At 48.5% G+C, this 22,161-nt stretch overlaps 1 long non-coding RNA gene across 1 annotated transcript; it reads left to right on the top strand.

Moving 5' to 3' along the window:
• The first annotated feature begins 4,657 nt into the window (after positions 1–4,657).
• On the top strand, positions 4,658–18,144 carry LOC135507207 (uncharacterized). The gene is made up of 3 exons (XR_010450622.1): positions 4,658–4,744; positions 17,505–17,534; positions 17,766–18,144. It is a non-coding gene; the product is annotated as an uncharacterized LOC135507207 (long non-coding RNA).
• The last annotated feature ends 4,017 nt before the right edge of the window (positions 18,145–22,161 follow it).

Genomic DNA, 22,161 nt, shown 5'->3' with positions numbered 1-22,161 from the left:
AATTACAGGCTGTCAGTCTTGTGTGATTTAATTATTAGACAGACTACAACATACAGTATGAATTAACTGAGATCAGTCTGTGTGATTCCCTCTTGGACAGACTACAACATACAGTATGAATTAACTGGTCATACATTTGGCAGGAGGTTAGGAAGTGCATCTCAGTTTCCACCCCCTCATTTTGTGGGCTGTGGGCACATAGCCTGTCTTCTCTGGAGAGCCAGGTACCGACCTGTATATAGTCCTGCTATTGTTATTTTACTGTTTCTCTTTAATTACTTTTTTACTCTTTAATTACTTGTTACAGGCCAACCCATGGTACTGTTCAGTATGATAATGCTGTCGTACTGTCAGTAGGATAGTAGAGCAACCCAAGCTGTAACTGGTCAGTAGGATAATAGTAGACCAACCCAAGCTGTACTGTTCAGTAGACCAACCCAAGCTGTATCAGTAGGATAATAGTAGACCAACCTAAGCTGTGTACTATTCTGTAGGATAATAGTAGACCAACCCAAGCTGTATTGTTCAGTAGGATAATAATAGTAGACCAACTCAAGCTGTACTGTTCAGTAGGATAATAGTAGACCAACCTAAGCTGTACTATTCTGTAGGATAATAGTAGAGACCAACCCAAGCTGTACTGTTCAGTAGGATAATAGTAGACCAACCCAAGCTGTACTATTCAGTAGGATAATAGTAGACCAACCCAAGCTGTACTGTTCAGTAGGATAATAGTAGACCAACCCAAGCTGTACTGTTCAGTAGGATAATAGTAGACCAACCCAAGCTGTACTGTTCAGTAGGATAATAGTAGACCAACCCAAGCTGTACTGTTCAGTAGATAATAGTAGACCAACCCAAGCTGTACTGTTCAGTAGGATAATGATAGACCAACCCAAGCTGTACTGTTCAGTAGGATAATAGTAGACCAACCCAAGCTGTACTGTTCAGTAGGATAATAGTAGACCAACCCAAGCTGTACTGGTCAGTAGGATAATAGTAGACCAACCCAAAGCTGTACTGGTCAGTAGGATAATAGTCAATTGGTTCAGTAGGATAATAGACCAACCCAAGCTGTACTGTTTAGGATTGTTCTGTACTGTTTAGGATAATAATAGTAGACTAAACCCAAGCTGTACTGTTCAGTAGGACAATAGTAGACCAACCCAAGTGGTACTGTTCAGTAGGATAATAGTAGACCAACCCAAGTTTATATAGTACAGACTGTTCAGTAACTAGACCAACTCAAGTGGTACTATTGTTGGATAATTAGACCAGTAAGTTTCTATAGTACAGACAACTAGCAATATTGTTGGATTAGCAGTGTTTCTATAGTACAGACAACTAGCACTATTGTTGGATTAGCAGTGTTTCTATAGTGCAGACACCTAGCACTATTGTTGGATTAGCAGTGTGGCAGTGCAGACACCTAGCACTATTGTTGGATTAGCAGTGTTTCTATAGTACAGACACCAAGCACTATTGTTGTATTAGCAGTGTTTATATAGTACAGACACCAAGCACTATTGTTGGATTAGCAGTGTTTCTGTAGTACAGACACCTGGTGGAACCAACTTCACATCGCCCCCCAGAAGAAAGGCACACGGACACCCACACTTCAGGTTGACTTTCATTCACAGTAAAAGATAAACTGTGATGACAGGCACTGGCAGGACGGTCACAGCCACAAGTTCACTGATTAGGTAGCATTAATAGCATTCAGATAGGAACAACAGTAGTGATATATAGTAGTATTGCCAAGATATCTGTTAGATAGAACAACAGTAGTGATACATGGTTAGGTAGGACACAAGATATCTGTTAGATAGGAACAACAGTAACGTTATTGATACAAACCCTCAATGTGAAGTGATATTAATCCATAAATACAGAACACAAGTACAACCCTTTTATATAAACCTTTTACGGTAGTAAGAAAATAAACATTCACTTAATATTTCAATAAGTCACCTGCTAGTAAATCACCTGCTGGTAATAACTAGCGTGACATTGTAGTGCAGAGACCAACGGTGCTCGTTAGCTCGTCATTAACACGGCTAGCTAAGACAGCAACAACTTGGTTAACTGGCTGAAATAGGTCTTCAATTCATGAACGGCTAAATAAATATATACAGAGCCACATTCGCTATTGACTTTAGGATATATGAACCAGTTTTCCAAAACCACTATTGTGTTATACAGTTTGAAACAGTTTTTATGTACAGAGGAAGAGGACTCGAACCTGCTCTCAGAATATCTGTCAGACTGAGGAGCGGGCAGACCAACTTCCCAAATAGGGGAGAAGCACTCAAAACACACTAGTTGTTCTTTCAAAGAAAATAATACAAAAATGGTACGTCCGAAGATCTCTCGTATTACCAACTTTACTACAATGGCAGCAAATATTTTAATGAATTCAGTAACACATAATGAAAGGAAACGTTATTTATATCACCCCTTTTCCTGAGGAGAATGGTTTCACCCACTACTCTCCCGGAACTGAGGCTTTGACATCAACAGTTTCACTTTGTTCCGCCTTTGGTGACTAAAACAGCTAATAACGTAGCTAAATACTGACATTATCCTCAATCGAGAAATCTGTTCATATCTAAATACATGGCTCTGCTTTGGTCTATTCCATTGATATTGTCAAACTGAACATTACAATGAACATGTGAGTCATTTAGCAGACGCTCTTATCCAGAGAGACTTACAGTCGTGACTGGATACATTTTCATACGTTGCATTGGCAGGACAATTCCATTAGTAGTTGGGAGGAGAGCAGAAACAGCCTAACACCTCCACTGATACTGTGTAACCTGTCTGCAGTCAACCAGCCATCCAGACTGAAGTGAAGGCCTTGTTACAGAATGAAAACACCTTCTCTTTCGTCGGCATGGCAACCTGTAAACATGTCAGTGGCGTCACAATGTTGCACAACAGCAGCAGAACATTGGATGGAGGGTCATTGTATCATGACACAGTGTCCCTGTCTATTCTACTGTATTGGTACATGTGGTATTACAATACATTAGAAGATCTGTAGACGGCAGCATTGAAACAATTTACAACACATCGTCAACTAGCAACCTACTCTGTTTCAGTGCTGTTTAAATATCCCACTTATTTTATTCTGCTGTTAGAGGCCATCAGTAGAGACAGTCAGGAAAATAGTCTTTGTAGGAAGTTTTTTTCTTTCAAACACGGGAAGTGTTTGTCTGTGTTTGGGAACTGTAACTGTACTGTATATAGTAATGTACTGTATATAGTAATGTACTGTAACTGTACTGTATATAGTAATGTACTGTAACTGTACTGTATATAGTAATGTACTACTGAATATAGTAATGTACTGTAACTGTACTGTATATAGTAATGTACTGTAACTGTACTGTATATAGTAATGTACTGTAACTGTACTGTATATAGTAATGTACTGTATATAATGCTGTACTGTAACTGTACTGTATATAGTAATGTACTGTATATAGTAATGTACTGTAACTGTACTGTATATAGTAATGTACTGTATATAGTAATGTACTGTATATAGTAATGTACTGTAACTGTACTGTATATAGTAATGTACTGTATGTACTGTATATAGTAATGTACTGTATATAGTAATGTACTGTAACTGTACTGTATATAGTAATGTACTGTAACTGTAACTGTACTGTATATAGTAATGTACTGTATATAGTAATGTACTGTAACTGTACTGTATATAGTAATGTGCTGTATATAGTAATGTACTGTAACTGTACTGTATCTAGAGTAGAATCCATCTTCTCTCACCTTTCTCCCCTCAAGACCAACATCACACAAGATGCTTCAGAAAAACAACAACAACAAGCTGGTGAAGTTGCTACCCAACAGGAACAACCAATATGTTTAAGTTATATAGTCTACAAAGTGTTAATATCACCACCATGGATGTTTAAGTTATATAGTCTACCAAGTGTTAATGTCATTGTAGAGGGTGGGGCCCAAAAGACCCTCCCCATTAGTGATTAAGGGGACTTGAAGATTCATCTGTTTTGCTGCAGGCCTTATAATAGATACTGTTTCTATGTGTCTAAAACTCTGCCACTATACGTTGTACAAGCATCTATATTAGTCTTTGTGGTTCGGCCCTGGCTGATGTGAGAGTGGGCTTGCAGGCTGGGTCTGAGTCTATATTAGTCTTTGTAGTTAGGCCCTGGCGGATGTGAGAGTGGGCTTGCAGGCTGGGTCTGGTTTAGACTGAAACTAGATAAAGAGAAGTAACCACTGTCTGGTTTTGACATGTTGGTATTGTGTGACAGTGGACAATGCTAATGAATTCAGAGAAGCTACTGTACCAAGTTACTTTATAAGGTAACCTCAGCTTATTGATACACACACACATTGACATAGGTGATCATACCACGAGAGAGTGAAAACATGTATATAATCAGCTGTGAACTTGTGATGTTATAGCACAACTATGTGTAACTTTGCTGCTCTGCCAGCAGTTTCCTGTGGAGTTTTTCTAATGTCAGTGTTTCCTGTAGGTTGGTGGGTTTAACTGATCTTATCTGCTTATAGGTTTGTCACGTCATAGAAGTAAGGAAGAGATGAGATAGAAGTCATATAGTCTAGCAGTATTTCTCACTCTTCAGTCCTCTCTTCATGACAGTAGACTTGTTTCGCTCAGTGGAGCCCCAGTTAGAGACAGATATGATACCTGCAGTGATTTTCATGATCCTATTCTGGAGCACAGGTAGGATGCTGTTATAGTGATATACACTTGTGACAGTTACTGAGATATGATTTAATATTGTAAGATATATTATAATTTGCAGGGTTAGTAAAATAACATACAACTGGAAGCAGACAGTAAACATCTGTCTCAAAGCAGGACAATGATGTGATCACCTGTAAATATACTTTACTGTGGTCTAACTGTCCATCTGGGGACAGGCACTAATGTCAGTTAAGTTGTGATGGTGTCCTGCATCTGACTGTTGTATATTCAGTGTGTCAATGATTGATTGTATCTGTCTCAATGTAAATGAATGAGAGTATATACGATGTATTATATATTATATTGGTGTTATGTTAGAGTAGGAGAAGGGAGGGGTGTAGATGCTAGAGGTCTATGAGCTGAGTCAAGATCAACAGGTCCAACACTATGAGAGAGAGAGAGAACATGCGCGAGAGAGAAAAAGAGAGATGAGCAGCGTGAGAGAGAGGAGAGGGGAGGAATGGGGTGAACAGAGGAGAGAGAAGTGGAGGGGACAGAGGAGGGGAGGGACAGAGGAGGGTAGGGGAGAGAGAAGGGGGAGGGTGGAGAGGTGAAGGGGAGAGAGATTTGTGGAGGAGAGAGAATGAGAGAGAAAGGGAGGGGAGAAAGAAGGGGAGGGGATATTTGAGGAGGAGAGAGAAAGTATCAAGTAAGGGCAACACTAAGACCTTCTCAGCCAGCTGGATCCACTAAGGCCCTCTCAGTCAGCTGGCTCCACTAAGGCCCTCACAGTCAGCTGGCTCCTATAAGGCCCTCACAGTCAGCCGGCTCCACTAAGGCTCTCTCAACAAGCCAGCTCCACTAAGGCCCTTTCAACAAGCCAGCTCCAATAGGGCCCTCTCAACCAGCTGGCTACACTGGTGCCCTCTCAACCAGCTGGCTCCACTGGTGCCCTCTCAACCAGCTGGCTCCACTAGGGCCCTCTCAACCAGCTGGCTCTTATCGGGCCCTTTCAACCAGCTGGCTCCACTAGGGCCCTCTCAACCAGCTGGCTCTTATCGGGCCCTTTCAACCAGCTGGCTCCACTAGGGCTCTCTCAACCAGCCTCCTCCACTAGGGCCCTCTCAACCAGCTGGATCCATTAAGGCCCTCTCAACCAGCTGGATCCATTAAGGCCCTCTCAACCAGCTGGCTCCACAAAGGCCCTCTCAGTCAGCTGGCTTCACTAAGGCCCTCACAGTCAGCCGGCTCCACTAAGGCTCTCTCAACAAGCCAGCTCCACTAAGTCCCTTTCAACAAGCCAGCTCCAATAGGGCCCTCTCAACCAGCTGGCTCCACTAGGGCCCTCTAAACCAGCTGGCTCCACAAGGGCCTTCTCAGTCACCCGGCTCCACTAAGGCCCTCTCAGTCACCTGGCTGCACTAGGGCCCTCTCAACCAGCTGGCTCCACTAGGGCCCTCTCAACCAGCTGGCTCCACTAGGGCCCTCTCAACCAGCTGGCTCCACAAGGGCCCTCTCAGTCACCTGGCTGCACTAGGGCCCTCTCAACCAGCTGGCTCCACTAGGGCCCTCTCAGTCACCCGGCTCCACTAAGGCCCTCTCAACAAGCCAGCTCCAATAGGGCCCTCTCAACCAGCTGGCTACACTGGTGCCCTCTCAACCAGCTGGCTCCACTAGGGCCCTCTCAACCAGCTGGCTCCACTAGGGCCCTCTCAACCAGCTGGCTCCACAAGGGCCCTCTCAGTCACCTGGCTGCACTAGGGCCCTCTCAACCAGCTGGCTCCACTAGGGCCCTCTCAACCAGCTGGCTCCACTAGGGCCCTCTCAGTCACCCGGCTCCACTAAGGCCCTCTCAACCAGCTGGCTCCACTAGGGCCCTCTCAACCAGCTGGCTCCACTAGGGCCCTCTCAACCAGCCGGTTCCACTAAGGCCCTCTCAACCAGCTGGCTTCACTAAGGCCCTCTCAACAAGCCAGCTCCAACAGGGCCCTCTCAACCAGCTGGCTCCACTTGGGCACTCTCAACCAACTGGCTCCACTAGGGCCCTCTCAAACAACTGACTCCACTAGGGCCCTCTCAGCCAGCTGACTCCAGTAGGGCCCTCTCAGTCAGCCAGATCCACTAGGGCCCTTTAAACCAGCTGGCTCCACTTGGGCACTCTCAACCAACTGACTCCAGTAGGGCCCTATCAACCAGCTGGCTCCACTAGGGCCCTCTCAGTCAGCCAGATCCACTAGGGCCCTTTAAACCAGCTGGCTCCACTAAGGCCCTCTCAGTCAGCCGGATCCACTAAGGCCCTCTAAACCAGCTGGCTCCACTAAGGCCCTCTCAGTCAGCCGGATCCACTAGGGCCCTTTAAACCAACTGGCTCCACTAAGTTCCTCTCAGTCAGCCGGCTCCACTAAGGCCCTCTCAAACAGCCGGCTCCACTAAGGCCCTCTCAGTCATCTGGCTTCACTAGGGCCCCCTCAACCAGCTGGCTCCACTAGGGCCCTCCCAACCAGCCGGCTCCACTAGGGTACTCTCAGCCAGCTGGCTCGAGTAGGGCCCTATCAACCAGCCGACTCCACTAAGGCCCTCTCAGTCATCTGGCTCCACTAGGGCCCTCTCAACCAGCTGGCTACACTTGGGCCCTCTCAACCAGCCGGCTCCACTAGGGCCCTCTCAGCCAGCTGGCTCCACTAGAGCCCTCTCAGTCATCTGGCTCCACTAGGGCCCTCTCAACCAGCTGGCTCCACTAGGCCCTCTCAAACAGCCGGCTCCACTAGGGCCCTCTTAGCCATCTGGCTCCACTAAGGCCCTCTCAACCATCTGGCTCCACAAGAGCCCTCTCAACCAGCTGGCTCCACTAGGGCCCTCTCATCCATCGGCTCCACTAGGGCCCTCTCAACCAGCTGGCTCCACTAGGCCCTCTCATCCAGCCGGCTCCACTAGGGCCCTCTCAACCAGCTGGCTCCACTAGGGCCCTCTCAACCAGCCGGCTCCACTAGGCCCTCTCAACCAGCTGGCTCCACTAGAGCCCTCTCAGTCATCTGGCTCCAGCTAGGGCCCTCCACAGCTGGCCACTAGGGCCCTCTCAACCAGCTGGCTCCACTAGGGCCCTCTCAGCCATCTGGCTCCACTAAGTTTTATTTACTGTGGTGTTTGTTCTCCAATGGTTACCCTGTTCTCATCACAACAGGTCACACATTCTGCTGACATGATTGCACACTGTGGTATTTTACCTAACAGATAACAATATTATATTTGTTTTCAAATTATTTTGGGGTCTTTGTAATCTGAGGGAAATATGTGTCTCTTTTATCGTTGTACATTTGGCAGGAGGTTAGGAAGTGCAGCTCAGTATCCAACTCATTTTGTGGGCAGTGGGCACATAGCCTGTCTTCTCTCTGCGTACCTCTCTCAATAGCAAGGCTATGCTCACTGAGTCTGTAAATTGTCAATTTTTTTCTCAGTTTTTTTTCTCAGTCACAGTGGTCAGATAGTTTGCCATCGTTTATGTATGTTTGGTTATAATTTGTTTGGGCCAGACTGTCTGAGTTCTGTCCTGAGGCTTTGTTGGGTTAGTAGTGGTTTGTGAACTAAGCTTCAGGACCAGCTGGATGAAGGGACTTTTCTCTATGTTCATCTCTTGGTATTTCAGTGCTGGTCTCTTGTTTTTATGTGGTTATAGACATTGAAGACTTGTTTCTGGATATTAATTAGTGATGGAAATTAATGACAGCTTGCTAGCTAACCTAGCCAATGAGGTGTGTGTGAAAGAAATAGTCAAATAAGTTATGCTAGTTACTACCCCTAATAACTTTCTCAAATAATAATGTTTGAAAGAGTGTGAGTGTGTATGCTTGATAAATAGTAATGGAAGGTCTGGCTTTCCAAGACATTCTGTTCCTCTGCAAGCAGACCTGATGATTGTAGATGGAGGGAGAACCTGTTATTTAAAATGGAAGAATATAACTTCCTGTAGCCTATATAATATAACAATGACAACAATCCCTTCATATATACTGTAGTTGAAGGTTATTTTAGTTTCATAAAAAGTGTTCATTAAAACAAATCATGATGTTTGGTGGATGGATTCAGTGTAGATGTTCTGCTGTGTATCGAGGGGTTTATATGAAAGTGGTAGATTTGTAATTCTTTACCAGAGAAAGTTCTGGATTACTTGTCTTTGGGTGACCTCAGGCTTTGACAATTCAGCTACTTTGTTCACAGTACTACTGTAATGTTCTGGTGTAGCTGGTGCAGAGGAGTCAGGACAGTAGAGATGAGTAACACATGTAACTTACTCAAATATTCCAATAACGTGTCGTAAATACCGAGCCCACAGTAACAGACCAAACATACATAAAACAATCCCGCACAAAAACCATGGAGAAAACAGAGGGTTAAATAATGAACATGTCATTTAGAATTGGAACCAGGCGTTTAAAACAAAGACAAAACAAATGGAAAATGAAAAGTGGATCGGCGATGGCTGGAAGGCCGATGACGTCGAACGCCGAACGCTGCCCGAACAAGTAGCGGGACCGACTGCTGTGGAAGTTGTAACAGTAACCCCCCTTGACGCGCAGGGCGATCCGGATGGAGACGGTGGAACTCCCACAGCAATGAAGGGTCCGACACCGGCACCCGGCATCTCTTCCGGACCGTACCCCCTCCCACTCCACGAGGTACTGAAGGCCTTTCGCCCGATGCCTCGAGTCCATTATGGCTCAAACAGCATACGCCGGGCCCCCTCGATGTCCAGAGGGGGTGGAGGAACCACCTGCACCTCAGACTCATGGAGTGGACCAGCCACCACCGGCCTGAGGAGAGACACATGGAACGAGGGGTCAATACGGTAATCGAGGGGAAGCTGTAACCTGAAGCAAACCTCGTTCAGTCTCCCCAGGACTTTGAATGGCCCCACAAACCGCGGGCCCAGCTTCTGGCAGGGCAGGCGGAGGGGAAGGTTTCGGGTCGAGAGCCAGACCAGGGCCTCACTGCGGTGGCGCAGGTGAAAACCAGAGGTAAGGCTGACCGAGACCCCAGACGTTCCATAAACGCCCTCCAGACCCTTGACGTGAACTGGTGACCTCGATCAGACACTATAACCTCTGGCACCCCATAGTGCCGGAAGACGTGTGTAAGCAGGGCCTCCTCAGTCTGTAGGGCCGTTTGGAGACTGGGAAAAGGAAGGCTGTAACGTCCCTCTGGGCAGGTGGGGGGAAGTGGGCTCTGTACGTAACGCCGCTCGATGTCCGCATCCAGCTCCCACACTACCGGTGCCACCAGGCAAGAGGCCGAAATTTCGGGAGTGTGATCTATGGACCGCTCCTCTGTGTCATACATCCGGGACAGTGCGTTTGCCTTCGCGTTCTGGGAACCTGGTCTGTAGGACAGTGTGTCTGCCTTAGCGTTCTGGGAACCTGGTCTGTAGGACAGTGTGTCTGCCTTAGCGTTCTGGGAACCTGGTCTGTAGGACAGTGCGTCTGCCTTAGCGTTCTGGGAACCTGGTCTGTAGGACGGTGAAAACAAAAGGGTACAAAAAATATTCAGTCTCCACCTTGCCTGGCGAGGGTTCAGTCTCCACCTTGCCTGGCGAGGGTTCAGTCTCCACCTTGCCTGGCGAGGGTTCAGTCTCCACCTTGCCTGGCGAGGGTTCCGTCTCCACCTTGCCTGGCGAGGGTTCAGTCTCCACCTTGCCTGGCGAGGGTTCAGTCTCCTCGCTGCCCGGATGTACTCCAGATTGCAGTGGTCAGTCCAGATGAGAATAGGGTGTTAAGCCCCTTCAAGCCAAAGTTTCCATGCCTTCAGAGCCTTGACAACAGCCAACAGCTCCCGATCCCCCACATCATAGTTTCGCTCCGCCGGGCTGAGCTTCTTCGAAAAGAAAGCACAGGGACGGAGCTTTAGTGGCGTACCCGAGCGCTGAGAGAGCACGGCTCCTATCCCAGATCCGGATGAGCCAGCACGGGAGCCGAGGTAAACAGAGCCCTCAGGTGACCAAAAGCCCTGTCCGCCTCAGCCGTCCACTGCAGTCGCACCGGTCCCCCCTTCAGCAGTGAGGTAATGGGAGTCGCTACCTGACCAAAGCCCTGGATAAACCTCCGGTAGTAGTTGGCTACCTGACAAAAGCCCCGGATAAACCTCCGGTAGTAGTTGGCTACCTGACCAAAGCCCTGGATAAACCTCCGGTAGTAGTTGGCTACCTGACCAACGCCCTGGATAAACCTCCGGTAGTATTTGGCTTCCTGACCAAAGCCGCTGCACCTCCTTTACTGTGGTGGGAGTCGGCCAATTACACACGGCTGAAATGCAGTCACTCTCCATCTCCACCCCTGAAGCTGAAATGCAGTCACTCTCCATCTCCACCCCTGAAGTGGAAATGCAGTCACTCTCCATCTCCACCCCTGAAGCTGAAATGCAGTCACTCTCCATCTCCATCCCTGAAGCTGAAATGCACTCACTCTCCATCTCCACCCCTGAAGCTGAAATGCAGTCACTCTCCATCTCCATCCCTGAAGCTGAAATGCAGTCACTCTCCATCTCCACCCCTGAAGCTGAAATGCAGTCACTCTCCATCTCCATCCCTGAAGCTGAAATGCAGTCACTCTCCATCTCCACCCCTGAAGTGGAAATGCAGTCACTCTCCATCTCCACCCCTGAAGTGGAAATGCAGTCACTCTCCATCTCCACCCCTGAAGCTGAAATGCAGTCACTCTCCATCTCCATCCCTGAAGCTGAAATGCAGTCACTCTCCATCTCCACCCCTGAAGCTGAAATGCAGTCACTCTCCATCTCCATCCCTGAAGCTGAAATGCAGTCACTCTCCATCTCCACCCCTGAAGCTGAAATGCAGTCACTCTCCATCTCCATCCCTGAAGCTGAAATGCAGTCACTCTCCATCTCCACCCCTGAAGTGGAAATGCAGTCACTCTCCATCTCCACCCCTGAAGCTGAAATGCAGTCACTCTCCATCTCCATCCCTGAAGCTGAAATGCAGTCACTCTCCATCTCCACTCCTGAAGCTGAAATGCAGTCACTCTCCATCTCCATCCCTGAAGCTGAAATGCAGTCACTCTCCATCTCCACCCCTGAAGCTGAAATGCAGTCACTCTCCATCTCCACCCCTGAAGCTGAAATGCAGTCACTCTCCATCTCCACCCCTGAAGCTGAAATGCAGTCACTCTCCATCTCCACCCCTGAAGCTGAAATGCAGTCACTCTCCATCTCCATCCCTGAAGCTGAAATGCGGTACCCTAGGAAGGAGACAGACTGTTGGAAGAACAGACATTTCTCAGCCTTGACGTACAGGTCAGGCTCCAACAGTCGACCAAGTACCTTGAGCATCAGGGACACACACTTGGCGCGTGTAGCGGAGTATATCAGAATGTGGTCGATATATACACTACTACACCCTGCCCCTGCAGGTCCCGGAAAATCTTGTCTACAAAGGCCTGGAAAACATCAACCCGTACGGCATGAAGAGGTACTCATAGTGCCCTGAGGTGGTACTAAATGACGTCTTCCACTCGTCCCCCTCCCGGATACGCACCAGGTTGTAAACGCTCCTGAGATCCAATTTTGTGAAGAAGCCCTGTGCATTGACTCTATCACACTAGATATGAGAGGCAGCAGGTAGCTGTACCTCACAGTGATTTGGTTGATACCTCGATAGTCAATGCACGGGCGCAGACCGCCATCCTTCTTCACCGCCAGAACAAGGACAGGGACCGACTTCGTCGGAAGTCATGACACCTACAACTGTCACCTTTTGTAGCAACTGATTTACTTACCTAAAGGCACATCTCAATATGTGATCCAGGTGTCTTAGTGTTCCTATAGAAACCTGTGTCCAAACACAGCATTAAATAGCGTCTAATCAGAATAGTGTACAGAGCTAAGTTATTACAACTATTAAAATGTAATGTGTTTTTTAGTGTTTATTCTGTGTCATTAAAAAAATCACTGTTGCCTATTAGATCAATATTAGTGTGAACACATCTGATTGGACTAGATCCATGTTGAGGTGAGACACGTCTGATTGGACTAGATCCATGTTGAGGTGAGACACATCTGATTGGACTAGATCCATGTTGAGGTGAGACACGTCTGATTGGACTAGATCCATGTTGAGGTGAGACACGTCTGATTGGATTAGATCCATGTTGAGGTGAGACACGTCTGATTGGACTAGATCCATGTTGAGGTGAGACACGTCTAATTGGACTAGATCCATGTTGAGGTGAGGCCATTCCATGTCTTTATTGGTTTGTATGAGAAGTCAGTTTGGGAGAAGGTGGTGGACCGTTTGAGGAGTCTACAGTTCCCCTGGTGGAGGTTCTTGGAACACTGATATTTAAGTCTGAGGTTGATGAAAACAAATTTGGTGCTGCAATGTTGTGTGTTATCTTGAATACCAGGCAGATGTTGGAGTACAGAATGAAATGGAGAGGAGAGGGGAGGGAGGAGGGGGGGGGGAGGGGAGGGGAGGGAGGAGAGGAGAAGTGGGGGGAGTAGAAGAGAGGAGAGGAGATGCGAGGGGAGTAGAGTATAGGAGACGGGGAGTAGAGGAGACGGGGAGGAGAGGAGAAGCGAGGGGGAGAAGAGGAGAGAGAGGAGGGGAAGAAGAAGAAGAGAGGGGGAGAAGAGGAGAAGAGGAAAGGGGGAGAAGAGGAGAGGAGGGAGGGGAAGAAGAGAGGGGAAGAGGAGAAGAGAGGGGTAGAAAATGAGAAGAGAGGGAGAAGAGGAGAAGAGAGGGAGAAGAGGAGAAGAGAGGGGAGAAGAGGAGAAGAGAGGGGGTGAAAAGGAGAAGAGAGGGGGAGAAGAGGAGAGGAGAGGGGGAGAAGAGGAGAGGGGGAGAAGAGGAGAGGGGAGAAAACGGGGGTGAAGAGGAGAATAGAGACAGGGAGACGAAGAGAGGAGAAGAGGAAAGGGGGAGGGGAGGGGAGGAGAAGAGAGGGGGAGAAGAGGAGAGGAGAGGGGGAGAAGAGGAGAAGAGAGGGTCAGAAGAGGAGAAGAGAGGGAGGGAGACGAGGCTGGAGAAGAGGGGAGGGGAGAAGACGAGAGGAGAGGGGAGGTGAGAAGACAAGAAGAGAGGGGAGGGGAGAAGACGAGAGAGGGGAGAAGAGGAGAGGAGAGGGAGAAAATGAGAAGAGAGGGGAGAAGAGGAGAAGAGAGGGGAGAAGAGGAGAAGAGAGGGGGAAGAGGAGAAGAGAGGGGTGAAAGGAGAAGAGAGGGGGAGAAGAGGAGAGGAGAGGGGGAGAAGGAGAGGGGGAGAATAGGAGAGGGGGACAAAAGGGGGGTGAAGAGGAGAATAGAGACTGGGAGACAAAGAGAGGAGAAGAGGAAAGGGGGAGGGGAGGGGAGGGGAGGGGAGGGGAAGAGGAGAAAGGGGGTGAAGAGGATAGGGGGAGAAGAGGAGAAGAGAGGGTCAGAAGAGGAGAAGAGAGGGAGGGAGACGAGGCTGGAGAAGAGGGGAGGGGAGAAGACGAGAGGAGAGGGGAGGTGAGAAGACAAGAAGAGAGGGGAGGGGAGAAGACGAGAGAGGGAGAAGAGGAGAGGAGAGGGGAGAAAAGGAGAAGAGAGGGGAGAAGAGGAGAAGAGAGGGGGAGAAGAGGAGAAGAGAGGGGAGAAGACGAGAAGAGAGGGGGAGAAGAGGAGAAGAGAGGGGAGAAGAGGAGAAGAGAGGGGGAGAAGAGGAGAAGAGAGGGGAGAAGAGGAGAAGAGAGGGGGAGAAGAGGAGAAGAGAGGGGAGAGGAGGATAAGAGAGGGGAGAGGAGGAGAGGAGAGGGGAGTAGATCAGAGGTTGGAGGGGAGGGGAAGAAGAGGAGAGGGGGAAAGAGGAGAAGAGAGGTGGAGAAGAGAAGAGAAGAGAAGAGAAGAGAAGAGAAGAGGGGAGAAGAGAAGAGGAGAGTGGGAGAAGAGGAGAAGAGAGTGGGGGCAGGGAGGAGAAATGGAGAGGGGGAGAAAACCAGAGGGGTGAGAAGAGGAGAGGAGAGGGGGGAAGAGGAGAAGAGAAGAGAGGGGAGAAAAGGAGAAGAGAGGGGGAGAAGAGGAGAAGAGAAGGGAGAGGAGGAGAAGCGGGGGAGTAGAGGAGAGGAGAAGGGGAGGAGAGGAGAAGCGAGGGGGAGTAGAGGAGAAGATAGGGGGAGAAGAGAGGAGAAGCGAGGGGGAGGGGAGGAGAGGAGAGGAGAAGAGAGGAGAAGCAAGGGGGAGGGGAGGAGAGCAGAGGGGGAGGAGAGGAGAAGAGAGGGAGAAGAGAGGAGAAGCGAGGGGAGGGGAGGAGAGGAGAGGGGGAGAAGAGGAGAAGAGAGGAGAAGCGAGGGGGAGGGGAGGAGGAGAGGGGGAGGAGAGGAGAAGCGAGGGGGAGGGGAGGGAGGAGAGGAGGAGAAGCGAGGGGGGAGGAGAGGAGAGGAGAAGCGAGGGGGGAGGGGGAGGAGAGGAGTGGGGAGAAGAGGGAAGCGAGGGGGAGGGGAGGAGAGGAGAGGGGGAGAAGAGGAGAAAGAGAGGAGAAGCGAGGGGAGGGGAGGGAGAGGGGGAGATGAGGGGGAGGATAGGGGCAGAAGAGTAGATGATCGGCAGAAGAGGAGAAGAGAGGGGGAGAAGGGGGGAAGAGGAAAGGGGGAGAAGAGGAGAGGGGGAGGGAGGGGCGGGGAGGGGAAGAAGATGAGAGGGGGAGCAGAGTAGAGGGGAGAAGAGGAGAGGGGGAGAAGGGGGAGAAGAGAGACTGGTAAATGAGTAGAGGAGAATAGAGGGTCAGAAGAGGAGAGGGGAGAAGAGGAGAGGAGATGGGGAGAAGAGTAGAAGACAGGGGGAGAAGAGGAAAGGTAGAGAAGGGGGAGAAGTGAGGGGAGAAGAGGAGAAGAGATACTGGGAGAAAAGGAGAGGAGAGGGGGAGTATAGGGGAGGGGTAGGAGAAGAGAGACTGGTAAATGAGTAGAGGAGAATAGAGGGTCAGAAGAGGAGAAGAGAGGGGAGGGGAGAAGGGGAGAAGAGAGGGGAGGAGAGAGGGGAGGGGAGAAGACGAGAGAGGGAGAAGAGAGGGGGAGGAGAGGAGAGGAGAGGAGGAGAAGGTGAGAAGAGGAGAGGGGGAGGAGAAGAGAGGTGGGAGAAGAGGAGAAGAGAGGGGAGAAAAGGAGAAGAGGAGAGGGATAGAAGATCAGAGGTTGGAGGGGAGGGGAAGAAGAGGGGAGGGGAAGAAGAGGAGAAGGGAGGGAGGAGAAGAGAGGGGAGAAGGGAGGGAGGAGAGGGGGAAAGATGAGAAGAGGAGAGGGGAGGAAGAGGAGAAGAGGAGAGGGGGAGAAGAGCAGAGGGGTAGAATTGGGGAGAAGAGGAGAAAAGAGGAGTAGAGAAGAGGGGGGAAGAGAGGATAAGAGAGGGAGAGAATATGGAGAAGAGAGGGAGAGAAGGGGAGAAGAGAGGTGATGAAAAGGAGGAGGGGGAAGAAGATGAAGAGAGCGAGGGGAGGTGAAGAAGAGGAGGAGGGGAAGAAGAGGAGAGGAGTGGGAAGAAGAGGAAAGGAGGGGAAGAAGAGGAGAAGAGAGGGGGGATAAGGTGAGTGGGGAGGAGAGAGGAGAGGGGAGAAAAGGAGAAGAGAGGGGGAGAAGAGGAGAAGAGAGAGAAGAGGAGGAGAAGAGGAGAGGGGGAGAAAAGTAGAGGTGGGAGGGGAAGAAGTGGAGAGGTGAGGGGAGGGGAGAAGAGGAAAGGGGGAGAAGAGGAGAGGGGAGAAAAGGAGAAGAGAGGGGGAGGAGAAGAGAGGGGAGAGGAGGAGAAGAGGAGGAGAAGAGAGGGGAGAGGTGGAGAGGAGAGGGGGAGAAAAGTAGAGGTGGGAGTGGAGGGGAAGAAGTGGAGAAGGGAGGAGAAGAGGAGAGGGGAGAAGGGAGGAGAAGAGGAGAGGGGGAGAAGAGGAGAAGAGAAGAGAGAGGGGGAGGAGAAGAGAGGAGAAGAGGGGGAAGAGAGGAGAAGAGAGGGAGAGAAGATGGAGAGAGATGGGGAGAAGAGTAGAAGAGAGGGGAGAAGAGGGGAAGAAGAGTAGAGGGGGAAGAAGAGGAGAAGAGTAGAGGGGGAGAAGAGGAGAAGAGAGTGAGAGAAGGGTGAAGAGAGGTGGTGTAACAGATGAGGGGGGAGAAGAGGAGAGGGGGAAGAAGGGGGAAGAAGAGGGGGTGGGTGAAGAGGAGAGGGGAGCAGAGGAGAAGAGAGGGGTTGAAGAGGAGAAGAGGAGGAGAGGGGGAAGAAGGGGGAAGAAGAGGGGGTGGGTGAAGAGGAGAGGGGAGCAGAGGAGAAGAGAGGGGTTGAAGGGGAGAAGGGAGAAGAGTAGAGGTGGGAGGAGAGGGGAGGAGGAGGGGGAGAAGGGGAGAAGAGGAGAAGAGAGGGGGTGAAGAGGGGAGGGGAGGAGAAGAGAGTGGAGAAGAGTAGAGGTGGGAGGAGAGGGTATTAGAGGGGCGAGGAGTGGAGAGGGGAGGAGAGGAGAAGAGGAGAAGGAGTTCATTAACTCAATTCTACTGACATTGTTTGTCTATGGAGATTGCCTGGCTGAGTGCTTGATTTTATACATCTGTCAGGAAGGGGTGTGGCTGAAATAGAATCCACTAATTTGAAGGGCTGTCCACATACTTTGTATATATGGTGTATGTCCACATGGGTGTTGTTGCACCATACCAACGATAAGCCTGTCTTCCCCATCACATCATGAAAGGTCATGTTGATGTTCATTTAACCTCTGTCTCTCTCTTCCTCTGACTCCTCCCTTTCTTCTCTGTTTCTCTCTGTCTCTTTCTCTCTCTTTCTCTGTCTCTCTCTTTCTCCTCAGATCTCCAGGCTCAAAGCGTCAGTCCACCAGGTAGGTAGAGTATAAATCTACAGTGATTATAGCAGTTCAATATTAGTCAACTTTATTATTCCACATGGAGAAATTCATGTGTCCATACAAACCATTCTAAAACCCAATAACAAGTAGTGTTTTATGGAACTACTAATACTTGTCAACCACAAAGCATCACTGCTGTTAGAATAACAGAATCACTGTCATCATCTGTCCTCACCACTGTGTTTTCCTCTCTGCTGTTTACAGCTGAACTCTCAGTCAGACTGGTGGATGGGACCACTTCCTGTTCTGGGACAGTGGAAGTCTTCTACAGAGGAGAGTGGTTGGGTCTATGTTTTAGGTGGTGGGACATGATGAGAGAGGTTAAGGTTGTGTGTAGACAGCTGGACTGTGGGAATCCTGTATCTGTATCTAGAGGACCTCTGATTGAAGATGGAAGAAGAGGAGTCACACTATATAGTAGTTGCTATGGAGATGAGTCTTCTATTAGACAGTGTGACATCATAGAAGGACCTGGTGGCTGTAATGGTGAATATTATCGTCATGTGACCTGTTCAGGTAAGAGACTGGTCACATTGACAGATTTATTTATACATTATACAATATTACCATGTATTGTGTTTTATGTGTTTTTAATTCATTTAAATAGAGGGAGAGACGTCAGATGTATTTAAACATTATATTTGTGTTTGTCATATTGGTTTATGGGAGATGTTCATGGGCAGATCATTGTAGTTCAGATGGTACTGAAGTGAAGCTGCCTGATGGATGTCCAGCTGTTTATTTTCTATAAAGTGAAGTGAACTTATTCCTGTCTCCTGCCTGCATTATTCCCAACCCGATCCTGAGTGACTAAGAACCCATTTCTACCTCTTACAGTATCAAACATAGCAAACTACAATCTTTTATCTAACATATTTGTGTTCAGTCCTTGACAGTGTCATCAACAAAACTGATTGAATGTTCAACCAACTCTTTTTCTCCAGAGTCTGTGCGTCTTGTGGATGGAGCTGGTCTCTGCTCTGGGAGAGTGGAGGTGAAGTCCAATCAGTCCTGGGCCTCAGTGTGTGAAGCTGACTTTGACCGGCAGGATGCAGAGGTAGTCTGTAGGGAGTTGGCTGTGGGGCTCCTGCAGCTCTACAGGGGGGGCTCTATGGAGAAGGTGAGGGTCAGACCTGGGATAAAGAGTTCCAGTGTAAAGGCAATGAGTCCCTTCTCCTGGACTGTGACACCTCAGACAGAGAGAACAACACCTGCCTACCTGGTAATGCTGTTGGACTCACCTGCTCAGGTAAGAAACAGTTTGTCACTCAATCAACATTGTTTCTCACCTGGAGTGAAGAATATGAGAGACAATATAGGTGTGTTTTAGTGAGAAAATATTAAGATTACTGTCTCTCTCTTTTTTTTTCTCAGAGCCTGATGATGTGAGGCTGGTGGGAGGAGGCAGTCGCTGTGCTGGTGGAGTAGAGTGGTACGACCAGGGAGAGTGGAGGACTGTGGGAGCTGATGACAGGGACCAGAGGGATGAAGCTGCAGTAGTGTGTAGACAGCTGGGTTGTGGCTCCACTGTTTCTGTACCACCTGGAAACACCACTAGAGGGTTTAGAGTTTACTGTTCTGGGTCTGAGTCTTCACTGAGGGAGTGTAGGAGAAGTTATGATCTCCTTCCTGGACTCACAGTGATCTGCTCAGGTAATAACAATATATTATAATTACATTCAACTGATTTCCTTCATTCATACAACTTCCTCTGCACCTCTCATGATGACTGTTTAGCTTGTAAATCTGCTTTGCAAAATAGATCACTCAGTCAAGTTGGAATCAAATACAACTTAAATATCCCAGAATGCTTTTGTATTTGAGTGTCATCTCAGTGAACGTCTCCACTTACTACCACTGTAACATGTCATGTTATTGTCACATCTAAATGATGAAAGTAGTTGAGGAGCTACGTTTTCTTTTTCTCTCCTCTTGTTCCAGATGTCCTGCTTCAGCCTGATATCAACATATGTTGTCTCAGTGACTGTAGGCCCACTACTCATGTTGCCCTGTGAGGGAGGGTGGCTGGCACTGTCACATGCTGATGTTATTGTCATGTCTATAGGAAACTAGTTGAAGAGGTTTTTCTTGTTCTCTTTTATTGTTACAGATCTCCTGGTCCAGCCTGATATCTTCCTGACTGACCCAATGGGAGGGGTCTCCAGGGGCCACCAGGGGCCCGAGATGTTCAGGGGCTACAACTTCACCATCACCTGCTCCACTCAGCCACAGTACCCAGGAGGCTCCTTCCTCCTCACGTTCACCGGCTCCAACAGAACCCAGACCCAGCCAGCTGTCAATCACTCTGCTGCCTTCCTCTTCCCTGCTGCAGATGACTCCCACCAAGGGAACTACAGCTGTGTTTATGAGAATTATGTTTTCTCTCATAACTTCTCCTCTGAGAGTGAGCTCCTCTCCCTCACCATCACAGGTAACTGAACATGAACCAGACTTATAACTTTGTCAATGACAGATTTCCCACAGATCTATGTGATGATGATCAGTCCCCTCATCAAAGGTGTTTCTGTTTGCAGCCTCTCCTCTGCCAGCCTTCATCATCAGACACGTTGTAGTGCTGCTGATCCTACTGACAACAATCACCACCTCCTACCTGTACTACAAGGTAAAGACATTTACTCAGACGTTACAAGTCATTTAAACTAGAGGGAGAGGGTGAGGGGGAGAGAGAATGGAGATACGAGAGAGTAAATGTCTGACTGTTGGTGCTGTGTCTCCCTAGCCCACCAGGAGGCAGAAGAGAGTGAACAGGGTGAGCAGCATGGATCTTTATGTCAATGCCATAGAGATGGTCTCTCTGAGCTCCAGAGCTGAAGCTGGACCGGGAGAGGAGAGAGCAGCCCAGGGGACGGAGTAGGAGTAGAATGAAGCTGACCCTACATGCTGATCTTAGGTCAGTTTTGTGTTTTAAATCGATGTTCAGCAGTGGACTGGTGTTTAAAATGTGGTGCCAAACCTGAAGTGGTTCTAATTTTAATAACAAGTTCAGAATCTCTTTCTAGAACCTTGTAAGAAATTTAAAAGGAGTGACTGCAACCACCATTATTCAATTAGTTTGTTTTTTTACCAACAGAGAAACATGGGTTCTGGTAACATGGGGTTTTGGGTAACATGGGGTTCTGGTAACATGGGGTTTTGGGTAACATGGGGTTTTGGGTAACATGGGGTTTTGGGTAACATGGGGTTTTGGGTAACATGGGGTTTTGGGTAACATGGGGTTTGGGTAACATGGGGTTCTGGGAAACATGGGGTTTTGGGTAACATGGGGTTTTGGGTAACATGGGGTTTTGGGTAACATGGGGTTTTGGGTAACATGGGGTAACATGGGGTTTTGGGTAACATGGGGTAACATGAGGTTTGGGTAACATGGTGTTATGGTAACATGGGGTAACATGAGGTATGGGTAACATGAGGTTTGGGTAACATGAGGTTTTGGGTAACATGGAGTTTGGGTAACATGGGGTTTGGGTAATATGGGGTTTGGGTAACATGGGTTTTGGTAACATGGGGTTTTGGGTAACATGGGATTATGGTAACATGGGGTAACATGAGGGTTTGGGTAACATGGGGTTTGGGTAACATGGGTTTTGGTAACACAGGGTTTTGGGTAACATGGGGTTATGGTAACATGGGGTAACATGGGAATTTGGGTAACATGGGGTGCATGGGGTAACATGGGGTTTTGGGGTAACATGGGGTTTTGGGTAACATGGGGTTTTGGGTAACATGGGGTTATGGTAACATGGGGTAACAAGGGGTTATGGTAACATGGGGTAACATGGGGTACATGGGTTTTGGGTAACATGGGTTTTGGGTAACATGGGGTTATGGTAACATGGGGTAACATGAGGTTTGGGTAACATGAGGTTTGGGTAACATGAGGTTTTGGGTAACATGGGGTTTGGGTAACATGGGGTTTGGGTAATATGGGGTTTGGGTAACATGGGTTTTGGTAACATGGGGTTTTGGGTAACATGGGATTATGGTAACATGGGGTAACATGGGGTGCATGGGGTAACATGGGGTAACATGAGGTTTGGGTAACATGGGGTTTGGGTAACATGGAGTTTGGGTAACATGGGGTTTGGGTAACATGGGTTTTGGTAACACGGGGTTTTGGGTAACATGGGGTTATGGTAACATGGGGTAACATGGGGTAACATGGGAATTTGGGTAACATGGGGTGCATGGGGTAACATGGGGTTTTGGGGTAACATGGGGTTTTGGGTAACATGGGGTTTTGGGTAACATGGGGTTATGGTAACATGGGGTAACAAGGGGTTTTGGGTAACATGGGGTAACATGGGGTACATGGGTTTTGGGTAACATGGGTTTTGGGTAACATGGGGTTTTGGGTAACATGGGGTTATGGTAACATGGGGTAACATGGGTTTTGGTAACATGGGTTTTGGGTAACATGGGGTTTTATTATTGTAAGATAGTAGCTACATTTCGTCTGTTTGCTTTTTGCTTTTGTCTTTATGTCTTTATCTTGGTATGTTGTTGGGGTTTGTTTTCATGATGTTGTTTACTTCACTATGTTATTGATTATAAACGTTATGATATTGGTTATGATGTAGAT

Source organism: Oncorhynchus masou, chromosome 20 (genome assembly GCF_036934945.1).
Source record: "Oncorhynchus masou masou isolate Uvic2021 chromosome 20, UVic_Omas_1.1, whole genome shotgun sequence".
NCBI classification, from domain to species: domain Eukaryota; kingdom Metazoa; phylum Chordata; class Actinopteri; order Salmoniformes; family Salmonidae; genus Oncorhynchus; species Oncorhynchus masou.
This window is presented reverse-complemented; position numbering and strand designations above follow the sequence as displayed.